The sequence below is a fragment of the Talpa occidentalis genome, unplaced genomic scaffold, assembly GCF_014898055.3.
Source record: "Talpa occidentalis isolate TD23 unplaced genomic scaffold, MPIMG_talOcc4v2.1 talOcc4.6, whole genome shotgun sequence".
NCBI classification, from domain to species: Eukaryota; Metazoa; Chordata; class Mammalia; order Eulipotyphla; family Talpidae; genus Talpa; species Talpa occidentalis.
This window is the reverse complement of record NW_023604972.1, coordinates 49,675,878-49,686,238: the sequence shown is the minus strand read 5'-3', so window position 1 is coordinate 49,686,238 and position 10,361 is coordinate 49,675,878.

Below are 10,361 nucleotides of genomic sequence, written 5' to 3'. Positions count from 1 at the left end.
TTCACCAGAGACAGTGTGGGGAACAGAACAGGCAGGATGACTGAAATACACTGCTGAGGGGAGCAGTGGGTGAGACAGAAGAGGTCTGCTGAGCCATGTGGGTTGCTCCCTGGCCAGCCCAGGATCGAACTTGTGCTGCAGAGGCAGCGGATTGCTTCACAGTGCAGTACCTAACCCCTTGTGTCACCAAGGAGGCCCAAAGATTTATTTATGCATATGAGAACTGGGGTGTAGGCCAGAGGAGCAAGGAGGTGAGAGGATTCACCAGAGACAGAGTGGGGAGCAGAACAGGTGGATCCACTAAATACACTGCTGAGGAGACAGGAGAGGTCTGCTGCGCCATGTGGGATGCTGCAGTGGCTGCAGATAGCTTCAAAGGTTGCGCCTTAACCCCTTGCGCCACCAGGGAAGCCCTAATTAGAAATTTTTAAATCACTTTTAGGCACTTATACAGCCAGAGCATAGGTATGTGACCACAGTTCTCACAATTCTACATTAGACATTACAGGAGATAGTTAATCAAATTGATTTAGTAGAATGAATGCTAGAACAAGTGGCAGCAATGTTTTCAAATGAAGAAGTGATACAGCAATATCTAGTATCTAGCATCGATGGTGTCAGTGTTGGAAGCAGCTGCATCCATGTGTTGCAGGAATATCAAAAGTAGAAACAGGTGTCTTTGGAACCAGTTTCCTAGTGTAATTTTGGAAATAGTTCCGGGATTGATGTTCCCAAATTGTGGCCCTTTGAACTCTAGAGAGCTGAGGTGCTATAATAGTCATTCCTGAATTCATTTTCAGCTTAAAAAAAAAAGTAAGGAATGGATAGTAAACAGACATCTTAATCAGACGCACTTATAGGAGCGTGAGGACATCCAAAATTTCACTTCCTAAAAGTAATGAGAACATGGCAAATTTGTCAAAATCATTTTTTTTTTAAGATTTATTTATTTATACAAGCACTGGGTACAGTCAGAAGTGCGGGAGGGTGAGATAATTCACCAGAGCCAGAGTGGAGAACAAAATAGGCAGACTGAAGAAGTACCCTGCTGAGGGGAGCTGCGGGCAGCTTCGCAGCCCAGTGCTCAACCGCTGCGCCACCAGGGGAGGCCCTGTCAAAATCTATTTTTTCAGAACTCTGAAAGTAGTCTTTGAGCAATCCAAGGAACATTTATTTAAAAGGAAAATAGAATAGTGAATTTTATGGCATTGTAATTTCTGTTCCTCTCTACCTCCCCCCCTTTTTTTGGTAAAGATTTACTTATTTTCGCATAGAAGAACTGGAGTATATGCCAGAGGTGTAGGTATGTGAGAGAGGTCTGCTGGGCCATGTGGTTTAGCTCCCTGGCAACAGCTGTAAAAGTGCTGAGACTTAACCCCTGCACCACCAGAGAGGCCCCTCTCCCCAGTTTCTTGGTTGCCTTGAAAACCAAAGAATTGCAACTACATTAGGAATGAAAACTGGATGCTTAACAGCAACTAGAAGAAAAGAAGCTCGAAACCCCATCTGTAAATAACCAACTATTTTACCCACAGGGCAAAGTGATAAAAGCTCCACCCTCACCTTACTCAGCTCTCACTTGATGCAAAAAGCCATATTCCTAGAACATTTCTTATTGTTAAACATTTCCAATTGTTTAACATCTGTCTGAAGTGACAATACAAGTTGAGGCTAACTAAAATCTGAACACCACCACAAAAAAAAAAAAAAGATTGAGGACTAAATGAGCCACTGAGGGCTTTAAAAAGTTCTGACATGGGGCCTTCTCGGTGGTGCAGTGGGTTGAACACAGCGCTGTGAAGCTGTCCGCAGCCTCTGCAGCACAGTCTTGATTCCTGGCCAGCCAGGGAGATGCCCATATCGTGTGGCAGACCTCTCCTGTCTTGCCCGCTGCGCCCCTCAGCAGTGTTTAAAGTCATTCTGTCTGTTCTGTTCCCCACTCTCTCTGGTGAATTCTCTTACCATCCCATGCCTCTGGCCTGTACCCCAGTTCTTATATAAATAAATAAATCTTCAAAAAGAAAAAAAAAGTTCCCACATGTTCTTGGAAATCTATGTGTCTGCACACATGAGCAGAGCTATGTACATGCCTAGGAAATAACTTAGAGGTTCCAATAGTTCATCTCTGGTTGACATTGAGTTTATACACAAGTAAAACATGAAAGCAAAGGCAGAGTTATAAACAGCCTGCTGGAGTATCAAAGTGTGTCCTAACAGAGCCAATACAACAAATTTTTGGAGACATGCTTGGAGATTTCAGTATATCTGCCTGTTCTGCTCCCCACTCTGTCTGTGAATCCTCTCATGGACCTGCCCCTCTGGCCGAGACCCCAGTTCTTATATGCATAAATAAATAAATCTTTACAAAAAAGCATTTAAAGAAGACTTGCTCTGTCTCATTATTAGCTGACCATTAAGCTAACCAAGTTCAAAATTAAGTGTCCATTCATGACAAAACATACAAAGTTAATTTAGGAAAGTCAGTAAATAAGCAGCAGCAATAAAGAATGCTGACGAAGAGAGGGAATCTGATTTTCGAAATTGCCAATTAGGGGCCTCCCTGGTGCCGCAACGGTTGAGCGCTGGGTTGCAAAGCTGCCCTCAACCTCTGCAGTGCCGTTTCAATCCCCGGCCACCAGGCAAGGGTCCCACATGGCGCGCAGACCTCTCCTGCCGCCTGCTGCTTCCCTCAGCAGTGTATTTCATCCGTCTGCCTGTTGTGTTCCCTGCTCTGGCTCTGGTGAATTCTCTCACCCTCCTGTGCTTCTGACTGTACTCAGTGCTTGTATAAATAAATTTTAAAAAAATTTTTTTTTCAAAAAATTGCCAATTAGGATCACAGTGGTTGGCTACTCCTACAGTCCTCCGCTCTACCAGCTGAGCTATCGAAGGGAATAAAAAATTGCCAATTAGGGCCTCCCTGGTGGCTCAAGGGGTTAAAGACACAACCTATGACGTTATCCGCAGCCACTGCAGCACAAGTTCGATCCCCAGACAGGGAGATGCCCACATGGCGCAGCAGACCTCTCCTGACTCGCTCGCTGCTCCCCGCAGTAGTGTATTTCAGTAGATCTGCCTGTTTTGCTCCCCACTGTCTCTGGTGAATCTTCACCTCCACCCCCTGCACATCTGGCCTACACCCCACCACTTCTATGCATAAATAAATCTTAAAAAAAATGCCAATTATAATTTTTCAAATGTCAATTATCAACAACAAAAATATGAGACTTGATGTAAAGGAATGTGTGGCCCATGACTGAAAAAGTAGAAATTGATAAAAACAGTTCCTAAGAAATCGGAAATATTGGACTTACTAGACAAAGATTATAAATTAAGTATTAAAAATGTTCAAAAAACTAAAGGAAACCAAGTTAAACAAAGAAACCTGCATATATGAGCATGAAGTCTCCCTAGTAGAAGATAACAATAAAATAAAAATTACTCGAACTAAGAAATTCCTGAACTGAAAAGTACTAAAAAAATTCACTAGAGGGACTATTATCAGATTTGACCTAGCAAAACAAATGAATCAGCAAATTGGTAGTAACGTGAGTGAGTGAGCTGATGTCCCAAGCCCTCCCATCCTTCACTGCTAGCCCCAGGTGTGCTAGACCTCCACACTCCTCACTGCCTACACCCTAGTAGCCACCAATCCTTTCCCCCTCAACATGCACAATAACAAAAGACTTTGGATTAGTGATAATGAATATTCCAATGTGTTCACTGGTTTTGGAAAAACCATCAGATCCTGGGCTAGGAATCTGGTCTTGATATTTTGGAACCTTATCCAGTGTACAGAGCATAACTCACATTGTGAATATGAAGAGCGCAGTTAGAAAGACATAAAAGACTAGGTAAAAGAGGAAGATCTAACCCCAGATCTTGGCAGTGCCAGACTTCCACAGAATAAGAGGTAGTGATTATCTTTTTAAAAAAAGAGAAATAGTTATTTAAAAAAAAGTGCTTTAAGTCAGGGCCTCCCTGGTGGTGCAGGGGTTAAGCACCGCTTTATGAAACAATCCACGGCCTCTGCAGCATGAGTTTGATCTCCGGTGGCCAGGGAGCAACCCACATGGCAAGGCAGACCTCCCCTGTCTTGCCCACTGCTCCCCTCAGCAGTGTATTTCAGTCGGTCTGCCTTTTCTGTTCCCCACTCTGCCTCTGGTGAATTCTCTCATCCCCGCATCTCTGGCCTGTACCCCAGCTCATGTATGCATAAATAAATAAATCTTTTTTAAAAAAAGTGCTTTAAGTCATAAAGAAAATTATAACACATTCCCAAAGACAGAAATCAGGTCATATTTACTGACTGCAATGCAATAAAATTTTAAATTGAAATGGAAATAATAATCATAAAGAGATCCAAACATGTTTAAATTAAGGAATACCATGTAAATGTGTATGTGTGTATATATATGTATATACAGAATTCAAGCTGTATCCTAACTCACAAAATGTTAGAAAATAAAGAAAAGATAACTTTGGAAAAGACAGCATAGCATATACCTCTGGTTTGTTTGTTTTTTTAAAGAATTATTTGTGCATACCAGAGTTGGGGTGTAGGGCAGAGGTGCCGCAGCGGTGGTGGGGTGGGGGGAGGGAGGGAGAGGATTCACCAGAGACAGAGTGGGGAGCAGAACAGGCAGATTGAAATACACTGCTGAGGGGAGCAGCAGGTGAGACAGGAGAGGTTTGCTGTGCCATGTGGGTCAGCTCCCTGGCCGGAGATCAAACTTGTGCTGCAGTGGCTGCTGATAGCTTGATAGCACTGTGTCTTTAACCTCTGTGCCAGCAGGGAGGTCCTTATCTCTGGTGTTTAAAGACCATCTTTTAGATCACTGATTTGAAGGTCTCCCTGATCTGCCAGCTACAATGATTTCTTCCCCTATATGCTAGGACTATGAATGTCAATGCCAAGAACCCCTCTTCCAGACATTTATTTAAATTTTGAATGTCTGGGTAGCTTACTATTCAGGGTACAGGAAAAAAATATGTTTACCTGTTAACCTATATAATTCTCATAACAGCCCTAATGAGGAAAAGTCTGTTTAGAGAATGTGGATTAACTTGTTTAGCGAAGACAAATAATTCATGCAATGCCATGCCATGTTTTTATAGCCAAGATTCAAACTTAACAGGCTAGAAATAGAAAGCCTTTGCCCTTTTATGTATACAGTATGGCAGTTTTGTGTTCAGAGATATTTTCCCTTATTTGGCTTTCCGTGGAAAAGTTTATCAAGACCATCCATGTACCAGTTTATAGCCTACTTAACTATACTAGCAATAAGAATTGATTTACAAAATCACAGTGCTATTTTTTCTTTTCTGTCCTGAATGGTGTTCAGAGTACAATCTCACCATTTCTGCATTCTTTTTTTTAAGATTTATTTATTTATTTATACAAGAACCAGGGTACAGGCCAGATGCGTGGGAGGGTGAGAGGATTCACCAGAGACAGAGCGGGGAACAGAACAGGCAGACTGACAAAATACACTGCTGAGGGGAGCAGCGGGCGAGACAGGAGAGGTCTGCCGCTCCATGAGGGACCTTCGCCCGCCGGTATCGAACCAGCGCTGCAGAGGCTGCGGACAGCTTCACAGCGCTGTGCTCGTCAGCCTGCACCACCAGGAGAGGCCCATTTCTGCATTCTTTAAACTGAGAAAGTAAAAATTAGTCAGGAAAGTAAAAATATCCCCTGCTACAATCATTCTGAGGGAATACAAATACAGATAAAATCAAATGCAAATTTAACTAGAAATAATGTTCCCAGCCCCCAAAGACATACTGCACCTGTAATGCATAAAAACAAATCCATTCCTTGAGAAGTTACTGTTTTTTGACTTGCTAAAATACTTGTTTCTTTTCATTTAGATTAGAAATTGCTGTTTGAGCTGATATCAGGGAGAACAAAATATCCCACTCTTTCCTGGAGAATCTAAGGCACAAAGAAGCAATCCTGATTTCCAATACTGACGTAGAGTTTCAGTATTGGATTTCTGAAAACAACATTCCCCTTTTATCTTAACTTTATAGTATACTAGTGAAACAGCCTATTCGATTTTGTAGTTCAGATCAGATATTGCTGCTCTTTTATATATAACTCTGCTTTGCTTTGGTCCTATCAAAACATTAGATTTAAACTTCACTAGATATGCCCTTCCCCCAAATCCTATAACTCTTACCCTTTTCCCTTCTTGAGCAGGACATGCCCAGCACCAGAGTGCCTGCAGCATGCGTTCTGTCTTATAATATTGAATAAACTTCACTTTGTTTTACTAAAGGTTTGTCTCTGATTCTTTGAATGGACTAGAAGAATTCCCATCAAGGTATGAACAAGGCAATCTCTGTAATGAACCAGGAACTCTACTCAGTAGTAATATGCCCATCAGAAACCCCTTGAGTTTTCCCTTCTTGAGGCCTCTCTGTCCTTGACTATGTGAGTTTTGTGCTGAATTAGAACTTTGTCTTTCTGACCCTTCAAAATCATGCTGATTCCTTAAGTAGGCAGGCAGGGGAACTTATCCTTAGGGGTAAGGATCAAAAACTCTTATACATGATATTTTTATTTTTGACCAACTCTGGGCCAACTTTTCATGGATCGCCTACTAAGTTTGCAGTGCTTTATTTTTTTTTAAAGATTTATTTTTTATTTATACCAGAACCGGGACACAGGCCGGATGTGCGGGAGGGTGAGAAGATTCACCAGAGACAGAGCAGGGAACAGAATAGGCAGACTGACGAAATACACTGCTGAGGGGAGCAGCGGGCGAGACAGGAGAGGTCTGCTCTCCATGTGGGTTGCTCCGAGGATGTCGAGGATCGAACTGGCACTGCAGAGGCTACAGACAGCTTCACAGCACTGTGCTCAACCACCTGCGCCACCGGGGAGGCCCAGTTTACAATGCTTTTTGACATAACTTCACAGAGTATGTTTTAAAATTGTATGGCTACCCTGAATAACTTTCACATAAATAAGATTGTTCATTTTAAAGATGCCTTAGGATAAAAAGGGGGGGAAAAACCCACTTCTGTAAGGAAATTGTATCTTATCTGTTTAAAATAGAGATCTATACTTTAATGAAAGACTTCCTCCCTCCCCAAACATACTGTTACCACTCATGGGAGATTTGTAAGTATTGGCTATTTTATTCTTTGATTAATTGCAAAAAGACTGTTACTGGGTTTTTTTAGTGTGTTTTTTTTTCAAGATTTATTTATTTATGCATACAAAAACTGGGGTGTAAGCCAGAGGTGCGGGGGATGACAAGGTTCACCAGAGAGAGTGGGGAGCAGAACAGGCAGATTTACTGAAATACACTGCTGAGGGGAGCAGTGGGCAAGGCAGGAGAGGTCTGCTGCTCCATGTGGGTTGCCAGCTAGGGATCAAACTCTTGCTGCTGTGGCTGGGGATAGCTTGATAGCACTGTCTTTAACCTCTGTGCCACCAGTGAGGTCCTGAGTTACTGTTTCAGCCATTTATAACGACTTCTCTGTGTGAGGTGTATATTTCTAAATCTAAACAATTTCCCTCTTACAACAGAAAGTTCATTCTAGAATGACCCCTAATATTTCTCTAAAACTGGTCCCCACTTCTTTTTCCCTCTGTCTTCTTCCCTCACTTGAAAAATATTAGAGGTAGGGCCTCCCTGGTGGGGCAGACGGTTGAGCACAATGCTGTGAAGCTCTCCACAGCCTCTGCAGTGTGAATTCGATCCTGGCTGGCCAGGGAGCTACCCACATGGTGCAGCAGACCTCTCCTTACTCACCCGCTGCTCCCCTCAGTAGTGTACTCCAGTCAATCTGCCTGTTCTGCTCCCCACTCTGTCTCTGGTGAATCCTCTCGCCTCCCCCTGCAATACCTCTGGCCTGTACCCCAGTTCTTATATGCATAAATAAATAAATATTTTTTTAAAACCCTCCAAACAACTTGTCCTTTTTTTATAATTGTGGCACACTTGTGATTTAGTTGCAAACTCATTTCCCAGAGGCCTTTCATTAATAGCAAGTCTGCTGGGAAGTGGAGTACATTTGGTTGATGAACTTTGATTGCCATTTTGGAACCAAATCTGTACTCCTGAGCTCAGTATATGCTATCTCAGGTCCTCCTCTCATTCTCAAACTTAGTCCAAATAAAGCTGTTTTTCATGGGGAAAAAAAGTCAGTTACATTCCTATATGCAAATAAAGAACTAGACGATAATTCATGAGAAAATAATAACCATTTACAATTACATCAAAAATAATTAAATACATAGCAGTAAATCTGACACAGGATGTAAAAAACCTATACAATAAAAATATTAAAACATTTCTTAAAGAAATAGCAAAAGAGACAGGAAATGGAAAAATATTCCCTGATCATGGATGGAAAAAATTAACATTGCTAAAATGGCCATCTTATACAAAGCATTCTACCATGATGATGTGATTATTGTGGTAACACATCTAAAGAGGTGTGACTGTATACCTCCAAATCATATACACTGTTATAAACCAACGTTATTTTTAAAAAGTTACCAAAATAAATTCAATTAATTTAGTCACAAAAAAGAAATGCAAGCAAATTAGAGTTCAAGAGTCACCTATAAACGGTTCAAGAGTCAACTATGAACGGTTAAAAAAAAAGCAAGTTTAAGGCATTCATTGAAAAAGTGTAAAGTCTTGCCTACAAATTATTATATGGATGATATTCTGGGGGGGGAAGCATCAAATTAAAATTTGCAATTTTTTTTACAAAATTTATTTATGCATAAGCATAAATAACTGGGGTACAAGACAGAGGTATGAGGGGGTGAGAGGATTCACCAGAGACAGACTGGGGAACAGAACAGGCAGATTGACTGAAATACACTGCTGAAGGGAGCAGTGGGCGAGTCAGGAGAAATCTGCTGAACCATGTGGGTAGCTCCCTAGCCGGGGATCGAACTCATGCTGCAGTGGGTGCGGGTAGCTTAATAGCTTGTGTCTTAACCACTTGCACCACCAGGGAGCCCCTGAATTTCTTTTTGGAAAAAGATCAACACAGTTTGCACTCAAACTACACAGGGTTTGTTTTTTTTTTTAATCACCAAAATTTTCTAGTTTCTCTGCACTTCTGGAATACTGTTGAAAAACCATGACCAAAAATCTACCAATCTTAAGTTCCAACTAATCTTGATTCTTATTGTTATGGTTTTATTTGTTTTTGAAAGATTTATTTATGTATGCATACAAGAGCTGGGGTACAAGCCAGAGGTGTAGGGGGGGAGGGAGGGAGAGAGAGAGAGTGGAGAAGAGAACAGGTGGATTAACTGAAGTACACTGCTTAGGGGAGCAGCAGGTGAGCCAGGAGAGGTCTGCTGCACCATGTGGGTAGCTGCCTGTCTGGATATCAAACTCGTGCTGCAGTGGCTGCGGCTAGCTTTATAGGTTGCACCTTAACCCCTTGTGCCACCAGGGAGGCCCTACTATGGTTTTAGTTCTTACGTTCTCAGTATGAACAGAGATGGAATCCACTTATTGCACTGGTTTTAAAATATGTTTAATAACTACGTCTTGGATTTGAAACAATTACTTCATGTCTTGTCTCCTCTGACAATTCTTCTCGAATTTGTCTTTATCACATTAGGCCATATTCAAGATAGTACAAAAGTTGATATGTTTTGTGCTTAAGATATAATTGGGATTGGGCCTCCCTGGTGGCAGAAGGGGTTAAGACGCAGCACTAAGAAGCTATCTGCAGCCAGTGCAACACAAGTTCGATCCCTGCCAGGGAGCTGACCCACATGGTGCAGCAGACCTCTCCTGTCTCGCCCACTGCTCCCCTCAGCAATATATTTCAGTCAATCTGCCTGTTCTGCTCCCCACTCTGTCTCTGATGCATCCTCTCACTGCCCTCCCCCCACACCTCTGACCCCACTCCTATCCCAGTTCTTGTATGCATAAATAAATATTTTTTTTTAATTTTTAAAAAGATGTATTTGGGGGCCTCCCCTGGTGGCACAGGCAGTTGAGTGCTGCGCTGTGAAGCTGTCTGCAGCCTCTGCAGCGCCAGTTGGATTCCGCCCGGAGAGGGTCCCACATGGCACAGCAGACCTCTCCTGTCTCGCCCACTGCTCCCCTCAGCAGTGTATTTCGTCAGTCTGCCTGTTCTGTTCCCTGCTCTGTCTCTGGTGAATCCTCTCACCCCTCCCGTGCATCTGACCTGTACCCTGGTTCTTGTGTAAATGAATGAATAAATCTTAAAAAAAAAAAAAAAGATGTATTTGGGATTACTGAAATGACAATCAAGTAGCACAAAGATGTGTTTCTTCACCTTATAAAAGGAAGGAATTATTGGAAATAATTGTATCTTGTGCATTCTTCAAATTTTACTCAATCTAT